Source organism: Pinus tabuliformis, chromosome 5_2 (genome assembly GCF_031772625.1).
Source record: "Pinus tabuliformis cultivar Carrire ecotype Pingquan chromosome 5_2, CPIR1, whole genome shotgun sequence".
NCBI classification, from domain to species: Eukaryota; Viridiplantae; Streptophyta; class Pinopsida; order Pinales; family Pinaceae; genus Pinus; species Pinus tabuliformis.
Genome location: NC_142306.1, coordinates 838,875,283 through 838,893,014, shown reverse-complemented (window position 1 = coordinate 838,893,014; position 17,732 = coordinate 838,875,283).

The window sequence follows — 17,732 nt, the reverse complement described above, 5'->3', positions numbered from 1 at the left end:
CTGCATCTGAAGTATCCAATTTACTGGATCCTTGCCATCAAACTTCCTCATATCGCATTTTCTTGATTTTAGGAGTTCGATCTTGAAACAACTATAACTCTGTAATTTTTGCTCTTTCAGCTCTGAAATTTCGATCTGCAGTAGCCCTCTATGTCGTCTTACCAATGCCACCAGTCTGATAAAAATTGGATTCTCTAAGAAAGAGTTATGCACAATCTCTCAAGATGGCCTGATTATATACCTTTTCAGAAGAGCTAACTTGTATGAAGTGCCACGTGTCACTCTATTGACTTTCGAATCTGAAAAATATATACAGGAAACTACAATTCGTCCTCTTTCTGTAACTTCTTACGAAATTTCAATCTGCTGCTGAGAACAAAAGTTATGACGATTTTCCCCAAGTCACCCGTGTGGAATGTAATTCGGGAGTCTGCAAAAATTCCAATTTCCTTAGATTATATATCCACAAATATAGTGCGAAAAGCTCTGAAATTCAGACCCGAGGTTCAGAATGATTTTGACCCAAATGGGTTTTTTTTGTAGCATCTGAAACATCGCAGAAAAAAGGTTATAGAGAAAATTCCATGATGACCTGTTTGGAGCAGCAAAACCCTAGAATCTAAAGCTCTGATACCAAATGTTATGAAACCAGCTCACAAAAATACAGAAAATATAGATCAACTCCCTAGAATTCAGCCTCTTTGAGGGGGCAACCTCCTTTACATTAAAAAAATGAACAATTCTTGGACGATACAAATGACAAGACCTCCTTTCTATATATAGGAGTCTAAGGGGTCATAATATAATCAGAGCCGACATAACAATAATAATGTAAGGGCACAATAATAACAATAGTCAGCTTCTATGGGGCACAATAGTAATAATATGGGGACTACATGGGTACAACAATATAATAAGGGGGTTGTGCTAATAATAATAATAAGGGGTTACACTAGTAGTATAGGGGCCTAACACTGAGTCGCTTACACTTATGCGTTTGCTCTTCAATGTCTTCACAAATTTATTAGTCATGTTACTATTAGACATGGTCCAATTAGCATCAAGTATTTTCTGCCATAAAAACATATGCATTGACATTCACTAATGAAATATTAAACTTCCTATAGTGTCCTTCCTCATTTGTTCATGGATAATCAGAACCAATCAAATTTTAGAGTCACTTTACGATGACGAGGCAATGACAGAGGCACAATTTTGTAGCATAATACAAAATCTCTTTTATTTTAAAACTAGTACCAACAACCATCACTCACTCACATGCCACCACCATGTATTTCACAAAAAAGAAGGGCCATGAGGTACCACTCACATGGCTTGACTTATCATCAAGTCAACTACAACTTAGGTTTCTATCTCCCACTTCTTACCATTGATTCACTATTGTTGTTTCTGACTTTGAGACAGCCTACAATGCCTATAATTTCAACTTTTTGAAGACTTATAATTCTAGCAACCATTAATTTAGACCAAAGAATATTAGAATTGGTCAAAAAATCCTAACTTTCTCCTAGTGGGGTTTAATTGGTCATGTCCTTTGCAGTGTAGCTTAGTCAAACTCAATGACAGTGTTTATTTTTTTTAATACCTCATGTTGTTTGGTAGTGTTGTCGTGAAAACACAACACCCCCATTTTATTTTATCATAATAGGCATGGGGACCTTTTTTTCATTTCATATAGAATTTGAGTGTGTTTACTTTATTTTAAAGTCTAATGTGCCTTTTATTTACATTTGATTTGTATTTACATATTTTGCCTAAGTTTGCTTAAGTTTGATTGTTTATAAACTTTGTAATAAGTATTTGTTTTAAAACATCTTAGATTAATAAACATAGCCCCCGAGACCAAGATATTTATTATCATTATTATTAGTGGTTATATTTTCCAAATAGTGGCTTTAGCTTATAAAGCAGGTGTGTCTTTTGATAAAGTGGTTGTATTTTATTGGACAGGAGGCTCATATATCACGTAACCCTTCTCCGCTCCCTTTTATCGGAAATCACATATCGGAATTTTTGTTATGTGTTACCACATAAAATCCCCGATTTCCAACTTCTGATACAGCACTTCCTCCATATACCACTGACATTTCTAAAGGCTTCCACTCTAATCTTTGATATGTCATTCCCCCTGGACTTCCGACTTGCGATATGTCTTCTACTCCAACCTCCGATATTCCATATTTCCGATATGTGATATGCTACTTCCCTCCGACCGTTGATATCCTTGAAGACCTCTACTCTGACTCGCTATGACCTATAACATGGCAGACTCGATATAGTTATAAAACAGACTTTAATATAATATCGCATCCACTCCCATATCACAATTTTCGTTATGTGCCACCATTTTAAATCACTGAGAAATGGATGTGATATAGTTATTAAAATATGTTTAATATTATTTCACATCTGACATATCGCAATATTGCAGTGTATGTCATATCGCAACTATTTTAAAAACGTTGATTGTCGATTTGATTATGGATGTGATATAGTTATTAAAAATAGTTTATTATGTTATCGCATTCGCTCCATCACAAATATTTTTTGTTTTTCATTTTTAATGTTTTCATATCAAACCTATGATTCCACTCCACGTCTGACTCTTGTCATTTCTATCTGGGCTACTATTATAATAATTAAACAGTCTATTTCATTAGTTTTGTGGGAGTTTGTTGTGTTAAGTTTTCGATTTGTTTTTTGGTAATGTTTAGTAATGGAACTAAATAAGCTATGTTTGACTAAAACAGTGATGAACCCAGGGTCGATAAGGATGAAGTAATAGCTAAATCTAAGGTTTCTAATTACTCCCTTCCATATGATACAAAATAGTTCTAAACTGGGAAATTGTTGTGACGGAGACTAAACATCAAATCAATCCTTCAGCTAAAGACAACACTTCTTTGCAACGATTTACAAATTTTACATGCAACCCAATAGAAGAAAAGAACATCCATATTCATTTACTTTTATTTCTCATTTGTTGAGAAACCGAAGGGATTTGTTATATTTGTAACTCGGTATAAATATCCATGTATCCAATGACATGAGGGAGATTGCGATCCAAACACAGGGGACTCTATAATAATTCAATTTGTAGTTTCAAACTATTATAGAGCGTAGAGATTTTTATTATAGAGAATGTATATGAGTCATAGATATTTTATAAAGGGACTTTGAACTATTGTACGCACTTTCATTAGGAGTAAGAGACACTCTCAAAACTGTGGTAATAAAAATTTGGCATGGTTTTAATTGATTCTCGTTCTTGTGTACTTTTACCGGAATGTAGGATTATTTTCTCACTGTTAGAGTTTCATTATTGATTCTTATCTTTATTTTAAAAAATATTATGTTTCTTTGATATTATGCACTACTGTTGTGTCATTGACATTATGTTGTTGAAACTTTGTTAAAGTTATCTTTGCAGGGTAAAATGAGATAGAATCAATCTTAATTCATTGAAATATTCTTGTGGTGACTGATATCATTCATTTGCAAGCTTATTTTGCTTTCACTTTTATTAGTTAATGTGAATTATTTCCTTTAATTGATACAAAACCATATAATGAATTATGTCAATTTTTTCCCCTTGTTTTAGTTAACTTGCTCTCAGATTAGGAGAAGGATATCCCTTCCAATTTCGAGATAGGATTTCATGATTTAGAATAGTTTTGCATTTATATCTTATTTTTCTTGAGTCCTCTCTTAGAGAGGCAAAAAAATCATTTAATTACGGTTTGATCAGCCTTCAAATTGATAAAACCTTTGTGTTGACCTATCCCTTAAATTCACATCTTTAAAGATCAAGATAAAGGCAATGTATTATAGTTGTAAATAGATTAATTCTTAGTTTAGGTTATATAAGTATCAGATTAGTTTTTATTTTTCTTAGATGAAAAGGTAATTGGACCCATAACTAGTTGGAACCACCATTTCAATGGAAAAGGAGTTTCTTTAAGTTCCCGACTGGCTGGTCTCCCCTAATGTTGTGGCGGACATTTTTGTCGATCAAGAGGTAGTGACTAGACAAAATTGTTAATATATGGTTGTACCACCCCAGATGCATGAAATAGAATCTCTAAATGTTTTGTTATGTTCTCTAGATGTTTTCCTTGATCTTAGACCTTGAGATCAATTATGAGGTCACATTGCTTAAAACTATTGGAATTGGGTTTGAAGGTCATGATGGTTTTTGGAACTCAACAATATCCAACCATTTCTATTTTGTGGGATGAATGAATATGGTATGTTCTATCTAATCCAGGTGGATATTGGTGGCCACCCACCAATTTCAATTCGACCCCCACCATTGTTTCTTTCAGTTTTTCAATTTCCTTAATTGTAGCATAGTTTACTATTTTTAGCAGTTTTTCGAGTCCTGAACTTCCGGAGCCGTTTTGAGGCCCTAAACGATGTTTTTTGGGAAAACTAGGAGCATCATGGGTCCTTCAACCGATGTTTCTCTTCCCAAAGTTGTATTCCTCAGATAGGTCTTTCTAACGAGGTATTGTGCGCGTCAAACGGAGATCATATGCCAAAGTTATGACCCTGGGAAGTTGATGTACCAATTTACCCAAAACGGGGCCCATAGTTTGGCACTTCATCTCTTAGGGTTAGGTTTTTGGATGTTTAGGGTTTTCCATTATTTCTCAACAATAAATAGGCCTTTGAGCCTCATTGTAAGACAGCTCAAAGGCATGTAGCTGCCACATCTCTTCTTAGAGATAAGCTACCATCAACCTAGCTAGTTTATTTCCATTTTTGTTTGTAAGCATATTCAGTATTTTACAGTAATGAAATGAAGTATTATTTCTGTTGCATCTCTGTATGTATGGTTATATCTGTAATTTGTTGTGTTCCTGTTTAAATCCATATCCGTGGTATCAGAGGGGTCTAATCTTTCTCTGTCTTTCTTTGCATGTCCCCAACAAGGTCGGGCTATAAGGAGTTAGGGCTTGAACTGGTCGAACCTTTGCAAGACCAGCCTCGCAAATCCTGACGGCCTCCCATGGCGGATGAAAAGAAAGATGAGGGGTAGGAGATCCTATCAAAATCTTATTGAAGAGGCCCTAGAGTGACAAAGGAACGCGATGATGGACAACTTTTCCCAGATCCTTCAGCAGCTACCCATGGGTGACACATCTACTTCCAACAGCTACTCTGGAAGTGCCACACCCTTTAAGGTACAAGTTAACTTTGACATTCCCATATTTGAGGGTCAGATAGATGCAGACGTTGTAGATAAATGGTTAAATATGCTAGAAGGGTATTTTTCTATTCATGATTTTTCCAGTTAGGAAAAGATTACTTTCGCTCTTCTCAAAGTCGCCCCCCACGTCAAGGACTAGTGGGAAACCTAATGTGAGTAGAAGGATGAAAGTACGGCCTCATTGTTTTCAGCCACACCCACTTGGAACTCATTCCAAACTACCATGAAGGAGTAGTACTACCTTGTCGGAAGCTATGAGGATCAATACATAAAGTGGACCATGCTGCGGCAGGGAAGGGACAAAGATGTGCAGGAGTTTACCAATATTTTCCATACCCTTCGCACAAAGTTAGGTATTAAGGATTCGGAGCAGCATTTGGTACTCAAATACTGTGGCTGCATGCATAGGTACATCTAGGAAAAAATAGAATTCTTGAACATCTCCTCGCTCGCAATGGCATACTGATATGCAACCGTCAAGATCGAGCAAAATTTTAAATAGAAGAAGCGAGACTTTGGATCTCTAAATCCGAAGCAAGGGAAAGGTGCCCCCAAACCGCAGAACAAAGGACAAAGCTAAGGCAGGGCAGCCCAAGACAACCTACCAAAGCTGCAAGCAAATAATAGTGCCACGAAGCCGAAAAGGACACATGAAAGTGGTGTGAGTTCCATAAGAGCTCCACTCACAACACAAGTGAGTGTCGGGCCAAGCAGTCACTGGTGGCCGAGCTAAAGGTTTCAAAATCAGATGCATGTTCTGACTCTGGGTCAGAACCCGACAAGGGGAATGACAAAGGGATCAAATTATCGATGCGGAGCCCAACGCCAACATTGCCACCACAAAGATCCAGAAGGAGGAACCCGAAGATCCAGAGGAGGAGGAGCACCTCTTCCACTCGTAAATGTGGGTAAAGGGCTCCCCGCTATAGTTCATTGTCGACAATAGGAACCAAAAGAACCTCATGTCGGTAGAGGTTGTGAAGCAGTTGGGCTTACTGACCACATCACATCCACAACTGTACACCATCGGGTGTCTTCACCAAGGACGGGATCTTCACGTGAGCCAGCAGTTTCGCCTTCCATATAACATCAAGCCCTTCATGGATGAGGTATTGTGTGGCGTTTCTCCCCTTGATGTTTGTGATGTATTATTAGGCCAACCATACTTGTGGAAGCGACATGCTGTGTATGAATCAAGGCCTCATGATGTTATTGTTACTTTGGGAAATAAGTTGTACAAGATACCAGAGGTAGCACCGCCTACTGCCATCTCTTTGGTTACTGCAAAACAATGCAGTAAGCTCATTTCCAAAACCGGGAAAAAAAATTCCTAATGATACACCCCCAATGAAAGAAGAAGATGGTGACCATGACCTCCAGACAGGGCCCCTCCGCACGACAACTACAGATGGACAAGGTCGTGGAGGAGTACGAGGACATCTTCAACTCCCCCGTAGGGGCTCCTCTGCACTGTCAGGTCAAGCACTCCATCGATCTGACCCCAAGTGCGCCGCTTCCCATTGCCAATCTATCAGCGCTTTGTTCTCGAGAATGATGAAATCAAGAGGCAGATTCAAGTGCTACTGTAGAAAGGTCGCATCCGTCTGATTTCATTGCCCTATGGGAGCCTGATGATGTTGGTACAAAAGAAGGATGGGACTTGGAGACTTTGTATTGGCTATCGGGCGCTGAACAAGATCACTATCCATAATAGGTACCCGATCCCATAAATTGATGACCTCCTGGACCAACTAAAGGGGGGAAATATTTTAGCAAGATCAATTTGAAGTCAGGATATCACCAAGTACCAATCGAACCCTTCGATGTGTGGAAGACTTCCTTCAAAGCCAAGGAGGGCCTTTTTGAATGGTTTGTTATGCCTTTCGAGTTGACTAATGCTCCTACAACCTTCATGAGGCTAATGGATGACATCTTGTGGCCATTCAGCAACTCATTTGTAGTGGTATACTTGGATGACATCCTGATCTTCAGCCAAAGTTCGGAAGAGCACCTCCACCACATCCGACAGGTTCTCCAAACACTGCGGCAATACAAGTTATGTGCCAATTTGGAGAAATGAACTTTTGGCATGACCCAGGTTCAGTATCTCGGATACATTATTGATGAACGGGGGGTGCATGTGGATCCAGCCAAGATCCAAGTCATTCAAGATTGGCCATCTCCAACCACTCTGATAGAGCTCCACATCTTTTTAGGTCTTGCCAACTTCTACCACAGGTTCGTGTTGGAATTTTCTCATATCACTTGGCCCTTGAGTCAAGTCACCAAGGGAAGAGAGAAAGAAAAATTCTTTTGGTCTGAATCTCAACAAAAGGCATTCACAGAGTTGAAACATCGCCTCTACTCGGCACCAATGCTCGCATTACCAGACTTGCAACAACCATTTGAGGTCGAGACAGATGCCTCTAAATATGCTATTGGGGCAGTCCTTACTCAACACAGGCATCTAGTAGCATATCACAGTGAGACCCTTTTAGACACAGTTTGGAAGTATCCCGCTTATGACAAAGAGATTTATTCCATTGTGCAGGCCTACCGACAATGCAAGCATTACATTTTGGGGAAGGAAACAGTCAGCCACATAGACCACCGGCCCTTGCAGTTCATACAGACCCAAGGGAAATTGTAGAATGATCGACATTAGAAGTGGTCCACATACCTGCAACAGTTCCATTTAAATATCAAGTATAAGAAGGGAAGCACCAGTAATGTTGCAGATTGCCTCAATCGACCACCGATCATGGCGTTAACCACTGTGCTCAGCTCTTGTGGGCACGAGACTTCTGATTGGCCACTTCTCTACAAAAGTGATCCAGAATTTGGCCACACATACTAGACACTCTTGGAGGGTCGGCATGTTCTATATTTTTACCTCCAGGGTGCCCTATTATGCCACCTGGGTCACCTTTGTGTTCCTTCAAGCAAGTGTGCCAAGATTATTTTGGAAGCACACTACAGTTGAGTTGTTGGGCATTTCAGGGTCAATAAAACGCTGGCAGTACCCAGAAGTATTTCTATTTTCCAAATCTTCAACAAGATGTCAGGAAGTACATCAGATCATGCACTTCCTGTGTGTAGAAATTTCTCTACAAATCTAGCTCTCAGCTACCATGTAGAAAATATGTTGTAGGTTAACCCCATAATGCAATATAAATCAAAGCAGAATACTATAACCTACTTATACTATCAAAGTTTGTGGAAGCTTAAAGATCGAGCTGAACACATATAACCAGAATAAGAAGAATCAATGCACAATACACATGAAAATACTTCGAGGAAAGCCTTAGCTAAAAACCCCACTATCTATATTATCATACAAGGTGGAAATACATAGTAATTATACAAAGCCTTAGCTCTCACAGCTAGCCAACTCTTAGTACAATCCTCACAGATGCTCACAGACAATCCTGGCTTCTCAAAAGCCTTCCTCTCTACCCTCCAAGCTCCTATTTCCTTACATTGTTTCTCCTTGTGGATGATCTCCTATTACCAGGTGTAACACTACTCTCACACACTATCAGAACTGTGCGATCCTCAAGGAATGATTCCTCTCTACATGAATGAGTTTTATTTATAAGAAAACACATGCAACTGATAGTACATTATCCTTGACTTTAATCCAACTGGAGTACACTAGTTGAGTGGATGCATGCATCAACAGACTGTTAACTCTCTATTAATTCCTCAAACAATTTGGAACTAATTTAACTAGACTTAACTCAGTAAACTGAGTTAACTAATTTTAACTCAAATATAAATCAATCTTATCTCCTTAATTTAACGGATAACTCAATCTTATCTCCTTAATTTGAGTGATAACTCTTGCATGACTTCAGAAATACTTCTAACTTGAGTTTCTCCAACTAATTAATTCCTTGTGAATTAATTAATTGTTTCCAAGTAGTTGTTAAGACTAAATTCGATTTTAGTTCACAATTTAATTCAAGGACAAATTAAATTGGAATATTCTTATTGCCACATTTCAACACTCCCTCTCAACAAGAAAAGGATTATCTGCCACCCCAATCCTATCTCTATGGAACTCGAATTTACACTTTGAAAATGCCTTTGTCAAAATGTCAGCGTCTTGCTCCTCTATCGAAATATACTGCAGCAACATGATCCTCCTCACTACACAATATCTGAGATGATGATACCGAATATCAATGTGCTTGGACCTATCATGAAATACTGGATTCTCAGAGAGTTTGATACAACTCTGATTATCACAATAGATCACAGTTGGATCCATCCTCTGATCAAACAAACCAACCATGATTTTCCGCATCCGGATGGCCTCACATGTTGCCTGACTTGCAGCCATGTATTCTGCCTCTGCCAAGATGAGTGCAACTGACCTCTGTTTCCTGTTGTACCAAGAAACTATCGTTGACCCAAGGTTGAAAATCCCTCCTGATGTGCTCTTTCGATCTGATGGACTCCCTGCCCAATCTACATTAGTGAATCCCTGTAGTTTCACTCCCTTTGTCCATTTGTACCATAATCCATACTGAGATGTGCCTCTGAGGTATCTTAATACATGCTTTTCTGCCTTCCAAAACATCTTGGTAGGCTGAACCATCATTTGACTCAGCTGGTTCACTGCATAGCACAAATTTGTTCGTGTGTTCACTAAGTACATCAGTGAACCCACAAGCTGCTTGTACACATTAGCTTCCACTACTTCTCCTAAAGTAGCATCCTCCTTCCTCCAGTTACCTGCTAGAGGAGTCTGCAAGGGCTTGCACTTCTCCATGTGGAATCTCCTGAGTATCTCGTTGGCATACTTGCCCTGAGACACAAACAACTCCCCATCCTTCTGCCACACTTCCATGCCAAGGAAATAATGCATGAGACCCATGTATTTCATCTTGAATTCTCTTGCAAGGTCCTCCATGCAAGACACGATCAACTGATCATCGCTAGTCAATATGAGATCATCAACATAAAGTATGATGATCAACAGCGTACCTTCCACCATGATGTGGTACAGGTTCACATCCGCTTCACTATTTGTGAAGCCCAACCTAGTGAAGTAGTTGTCTATCCTAGTGTACAAAGCACAAGGTGCTTGCTTCAAGCCGTACAATGCTCTCTTGAGTCGGCACACATGCGACTCACGATCGAAGGTCTCAAAACCTTCTAGTTACTCTATGTACAACTCTTCCTCAATCTAGCCATTGAGGAATGCATTCTTCACATCCATCTGATGGATCTTCCAACCCATCTGTGCTGATAGTGCCAACATAGATTTGATAGATGAGTACCTTGTGATAGGAGCAAAAGTCTCATCATAGTCAATCCCCTTGACTTGTGAGAAGCCACGGGCAACAAATCTTGCCTTATGCTTCTCCACACTACCATCAGCAACTTGCTTTACCTTGTAAATCCAATGGGAACTCACAACTAACTTGTTCTCTGGTATCATAACCACATCCCAAACACTATTACGAATTATGGAGTCATACTCCTCCACCATAGCATCAACCCAAATCATTTGTTGCACTGCTTCCTCAAAGGAGGATGGCTCAGTCTCAACACATTCCCCAGCAAGGGCCATGTATCCAGTGTACCTCTCAGGTGACCTCCTCTGTCTGCACTGAGAAGATGGTGCTCCCACATTCTCTCTCGCATCCTTCAACAATCTAAAAGCTTCTCTTGTGCACTTTCGTCCATCTTTGGAAGACTCTGCTTGAGTGGATGTATCCACTCCTGGAACCTCTGCATGCAGCTGCTCCATATCAGTCTGAGGCTCCTCCTCCTTAGGAACCAGCAGTTCCTCCATAGCCTGTAGTTGGAACTCCCTTTCAAGGGAAATTTGCATGGCCTTCTCCTCATCACTGGAGATCTTTGCGAACCACTATCCTCCGACTAGTAGGCAAGTACACCCGATAGTTTTGAGGTGTATCAGTGTACCCCACAAATATCCCCAACTTTGATGTTGGCTCAAGCTTCTTCCATGCATCCTTTGTCACATGGAAACATACCGATGAGCCAAAGATCCTGAAGTGACCCACATCTTGTCTCTTACCGGAGAAAGCTTCCCCTGGTGTCTTCATCCCAAGTATGTGATGCGGGCTTCTATTATGCAAATAGACCGTTGTGTTGCATGCCTCAGACCACAAGTGAAGTGGTAGGCCTTGGTCATGCAGCATCGCTCGTGTTGCCCCTACAATAGTTTTGTTCTTCCTCTCGGCCACCCCATTCTACTGTGGGTTATGAGGTGTCGTCAACTCCCATTTAATTCCTTTTGCTGCACAAAAGTCCTTAAGCTCTTGAGAGACATATTCTCCACCGTTGTCACTTCTCAAGGCCTTGATATTCTTCCTTGACTCTTTCTCGACCAAATATTTGAACTCACAAAAATTTGTGAAGGTTTGGTCCTTATTCTACATGAAATAAATCCAGCATTATGAGAATAGTCATAAATGAAAATCACAAAATACCTTTGTTTCACAGTGGATGTCATCGAGAATGGTCCACACACATTAGTATGAACTCGCTCTAAGATAGCCTTTGCTCAACTGTCTCGATCATGAAAGGAAGACTTGGTGTACTTTCCCAATGTACAACCTTTGCATGTGTCAACTTGCTCAAGTTTACCTTTGGGAAGTCCTATAGATATCTGTTGCATTGTCTTCAAAGCCCCATGATGAAAATGGCCCAACTTCCTATGCCACAACTCGCCAATGTCTTGGCTTTGCACCAATTTTGTGTTCGTACTCAATGTTGTACAATCATCTACCTCTAGTTTATAGAGATTCTTCACCCAAATCTCTATCCTCTTGGTCTGACCCATGGCTATGTGTCTTATGAACACCTTTCCTTTACTAAAGACAACATCGTAGCTTTTGTCCTCCAACATCACGACCGATACCAAGTTCTTCTTCAGTCCAGACACATACTTCACATCTGTCAAGATGAGACAAGATCCATGCTCCCTTTGAAAAGCAAATGTGCCCACTCCTGAAACACTATACCTTCCATCGTCACCCATATCTATGCGCATCCTGAAGTCTTTCTCCTCCAAGGTACTGAATAAATTTTTATCACCAGTCATGTGGAATGAGGCTCCACTATCAAGATACTAGACACACCCCATCATTGATGACACCATGCATGTGATGAGGGTAAAGTCCATTTCGAACTGAGAGGCTAATGCCTCACCTTCCGATCCTCCCGAGGATCCCTTATTGGACTTCTTTGATGGGAAATTAGTCGCACAATGTCCCATCTTGTGACAATTAAAGCGTCTTACTTTAGACATGTCACCCTTCTTCCCTCCATGAGAAGAATTTGATTTAGAATGGGAAGCCTTCACCTTCCCTTTCCTTGCCTTACTTACTAAGCCCAGATTTTCTTCATCATCATCCTTGGATGAAGAACCATCTCATGTGCTCCTCTTGATATCCTCTTGCATAAGATCCGACCACAGTCGTTCCCAATCCGACAGTTTCTCCCTTCCATTCACATAGTCGTCGTAGCTATTCTAACTCTTTGGAAGGCCAAGGAGAGTGAGGCTCACCATATCATCATCAGCAATAGTTATTCCCACACTGCTAAGATCATCTCTACAGGTGGTGAGCTTGTTCAGATATGTGGAAATAGTATCACCCTTCTCCATCTTGATTCTTCAAAGCTTATCCTTGAGCGCAAATTTCCTCTGGTCGCTACTGTTCTGGTAAAGGTCCTTCAATGTATTCCACATTGAAAATGGAGTATCCTTCCCATGGAGACTCGAGACAATATGGTCTCGAACTCCCTCAAGGATGATCCATCTCACCTTCGCCACATGCTTCTTCCACTCAACCAAATCTTGTGCATTAGTTGAAGTTGGCTTTGGGATTTCTTGATCAATGAATTCCTTCAAGCCATTATCTTCTAATACAATCTCCATTCTATCTTTCCATGCTATGTAATTTGAGCTACCTTGCAGGGCATACTCGAGTCTCAAGCCATAGAACGCCATTGGAAAACCTTAAGGTATGATATGAATTCAATTTGCACCTGCAACCCCGAAATTCAAACTTCAAATTATCTTCACAGTATACTCTTCACAGCTTCGATACTGTTAATGTGGTTCTGATACCATGTAGAAATTTTTCTACAAATTTAGTTGTCAGCTACCATGTAGAAAATTTGTTGTAGGTTAACCTGATAATGCAATATAAATCAAAGCAGAATACTATAACTGATAAGAGAGGAATCTGTACCCTCACTTGATTGATGCTTAAAAACCAACTTTTGGTGATCCAAAAGATTTTTCAATGGGAAGGCCGTGATCCGAATTAGATCCTAAAGAACTCTCTAAGTTTTCATAAATCTGTAAAATTCATGCCAAAGTTTCAAAGTCTTACAAAGGTCTAGCTTATCATAAATATCCTTGAACAGTTGTAATTTGTGAGCAGCGCCAAGCAATGAGGACCCTCGGTCAAGCGCGCTGACCGTTGGCCCATGGTAATGTGCACTGCCACAAAACAGCAAAACAGGAAGCCTTTTGAGAAACAGCAAGGTTTCTAATATGCGATTAGTGACAAGTCGCCAATCGCATATCATTGGGAAAACCCCTCAGAGAAGAAAAAGCCCCAAGCGACCTGGACCCAAAAAGTCAAAAACTGTACGGAATTCGCCGATTCTGTCAAAGGCGGGTCCCAAACGAAAACCGACAGGATATCGGAAGGGATTCGAGTGGTAAACGGTTTCAACCAAGTCCTGCCCAATGCCACACATTAGGTGCCACGCATCCGGCAGAAGAGAGAGAAAATTGCTCACATCAGACGGGTAAACATCATGCAACTTACCCACCCGATATGGATGGAGACCGTAGGATCTGGAGGCTCCAGATCGACGGCGGACATGCAATCTGACGAATGACCAGATTCAACGGGGTGAACAGGCCGAGTTGTATAAAGGTTTGAAGTCCGGCATGAATGATGAGTTGGCAGAGGAATCATGTTCGCGGGCATTCTGGGAAGTTAAATGGAAATAACGGCAGTTCAAACATTTCCAAGAGAACTGACACTCAGTTCGTTATGAAACAGGTGGCCACCTCCCTGTGAAGCATTACACAGTGATGATGATGCAGAACAGGGGAATTCAAACAGACAGAGGCAGAAGAACCAGAATGTTGGGAAGTGGAAACAAACATTTAGGAATCAGATTGGCTTTAAAGCCACGAACTAACAAAGACAAAGCAAGCAGTGAGGAAAGCAAGTAATAAAGCTAAGAGCAGAGAATAGAGAGAGGAAGACGAGTTGACCTGAAGGCAACATCGAGCTAGACAGAGCCAGAGAGAGTCAGAGAGTATGTATACTCCAGAGAAGGATTGAGAGGTTCAAGCGAACTCCTCTGTACATGCCTGTCATGTATGAGTCTTGGATTGGGCTCATACTACTGTGACCAATAGAGGTCGAGTTTCAACAAGGAGATTTTGTTTACTCCGGAGACTTGGGGGATCCAAGTCCAGTCCTACTGATTTATATCTATTGAGTGAGACTCAAATTGAGCTCACTATTGTAAAACTCTGCTTTGAAAACATAATAGAGAGGCCACCACTGAAGGTTGGACCAGGAAATGTAGCCCAGGAGCATTGGGTGAACTCCTTATTAAACTTGTTTTATTTACATGTTTTCCTGTTATATTTTCTCTAACTGCTTCAGTGTCTATGTATTTCGCAAACTTATCAATCCGTTGCATAAAGTAACATAGGCACATCCATGCACATGAGTCTGTAATACCTTTGATTCTTTGTCCTGGATAAATTCCAGATCAATTGGTATCAGAGCTCTAGGTTACTAAGGTTAGACAAGCTTGTGCTGGGTTTTGTTGTTGAATGCTAACTAGATCAAAGCTTGAACTAGGAGAAGGAGAGTTGGTTGAAACTAACCCTGAAATTGGAAGAGTCTATCCTAAGAGGAAAATGGTCAAAAGAAAGTCCCTTGGAATCAGACCCTCAGTTCCTTGATAGTTTCATGACCATGAGAGCCATGGTAGAGGAAATGTATAGAGAATTTAAGAAAGGTAGAGAGGAAAATTCATCAAACTCCAAACGAGATAAAGGAGCAAAAGAATCTCTCCTCCATGACCACTCCAAAGACAAAGGGAAAGAAGAAAAACTTCCCACACCTCCTAGTAGCCCTGAAAACAAAAAGAAAACATCTTCGACTAAATTAGATGTTAAATTTGATTTACCAATATATGATGGAGAGTTGAATGCAGAGAACCTGGATAATTAGATTAGACAAATTGATGTTTATTGTAGAGTGCAGAGCATTGATTCAGACAGTAGTAAGATTCAGTTGGCCAGCCTACACCTTGCAAGCACTGCCTTGGTATGGTGGGAAGGTAGGACACAAGCTGACATGAAGAAGCATGGTAAAATTCTTTCTATCTGGAGTGACTTTGTTTCTGCAATTAAAAAACAGTTCTATCCACTAGCTTATATGCAGCAAGCCATGATGAGATGGCAAACTCTTTACCAGTTAAAAGGGCAAAGTGTACAAAGTTACGCTCAAGAATTTAGGAAAATAGCTTTGATTCTAGGAATTTCTTTAGACTCACTTGAAACTCTGCTGAAGTATATAGGTGGTCTACACAGCTACACTATTCTCATGTTTAATCCCACTAGCATAGATGAGGTATCTGTTCAAGCTACACATCTAGTGGCTAAAGGCAAGAATGTGAACCCAGAAGTTGGGGGATCATCAAAACCCATTGCAAGCAAGAATAAGGAGAAAAGAAAATATAAATGGAAAGAGAGGAAGACGAATACTGTACAAAAGACCAAATATTCATGCACTCACTGTAAGAAGGATGGGCATGATGATGAACATTGTTGGATTATGCATCCAAAGCTGAAACCCAAGAAGTACAATGGCAAGGAGAAGAAGGTTGTTGCAGCTATTCAAAATGATTTGGGGTCAGACTCAGGAGATGAAATGACAATTGCAGCCACAGGTATAAAAGGTAAAAATTCTAAAGCATCTGCTAGTAATTCTGCACAATCTACTGATAATGAAGAAAATGAGAGGAAAAGATATGAGCTTTTTCATATTCGAGTTGTTTCCAAGCATCAAAAGATTGATACTTTGTTTGATAGTGGCTCACAAGTAAATTTAATTTCTCAGGTAATTGTAAAGAAGTTGGGATTACTAACCACACCTCACAAAATTCCATATCCATTAGGTTGGTTATGTGATAAAGCACAGCTACAAGTGACTAGACAATGTAAACTTAGGTTTTCTTTTGGGTCAGCATTTGTAGATGAGGTTGAGTTAGATATTGTTCCCTTGGATATATGTGGAATTGTATTAGGAAGTCCTTACTTGTATGATAGAAAATCCATTTTCTATAGAGCTGAAAACAAGTATCAACTCGTTAAAGATGGAATCGAATATATTGTAAGAGCTCATAAACTCAAAAATAATTATACTCTCATAAACTCAGGGTAGATGAAAAGAATTGTAAATTCATGCCAAAAAAAATTACTGATGGTTGTAAAGGAAAAGAAACCTGATAAAACCAATGTATTTGAGGGCTATAATGCTAAACAACAAGTTGATTTAGAAAAAGTTGTTTCAGAATATGATATACTATTTCAAGAACCTAAAGGTCTGCCACCCAAAAAGGAAATAGTACATGATATTAATTTGTAGCAAGATGCTCCATTGCCTAACATCAAAATGTACAGGTTGTCCACTTTAGAGAATACAAAAATCAAGAAGCAGGTACAAGAGATGCTCGAGAAAGGGTTCATAAGACGTAGCACATCACCTTCTGGGTCTCCAATTGTCTTGGTGAGAAAGAAAGACGGCTCATGGAGAATGTGCATTGATTACCGAGCACTGAATAAGATAACAATCAAAAATCATTATCCCCTTCCTCGCACAGATGATCTACTAGATCAGTTGAAAGAAGTTGTTTATATTTCCAAGTTGGACTTGCATAGTGGTTATCATCAGGTCAGAGTTGCAGAACAAGATGCATGGAAGACTACTTTCAAAACAAAGCAGGGATTGTATGAGTGGTTGGTTATGCCTTTTGGCTTAACTAATGCTCCTGCTACTTTCATGAGAATAATGAATGATGTACTCAGACCTTTTATTGATGATTTTGTCATTGTATATTTAGATGACATTCTTATATTTAGTAAAACATGGTAAGAACATTTAAAGCATGTCAATCAGACTCTAGATGTTTTGAAAAAAGAGAATCTTTATGTTAAGCTCTTAAAATGTGAATTTGGCAAAACATCTTTGAATTATTTGGGTCATATTGTAGGGGGTGTTGAATTGAAGATAGATCCCTCTAAGGTTGCAGTCATTATAAACTGGCCTAAACCCAAATATGCTACAGAAGTTAGAAGCTTCTTAGGAGCAACACAGTATTGGAGAAAGTTTATTTCTAACTTTTCCTTTATTGCAGCTCCCTTACATGCTTTAACAAGATTGAAAAAGGTGTTTCAATGGGGAGGCAAATA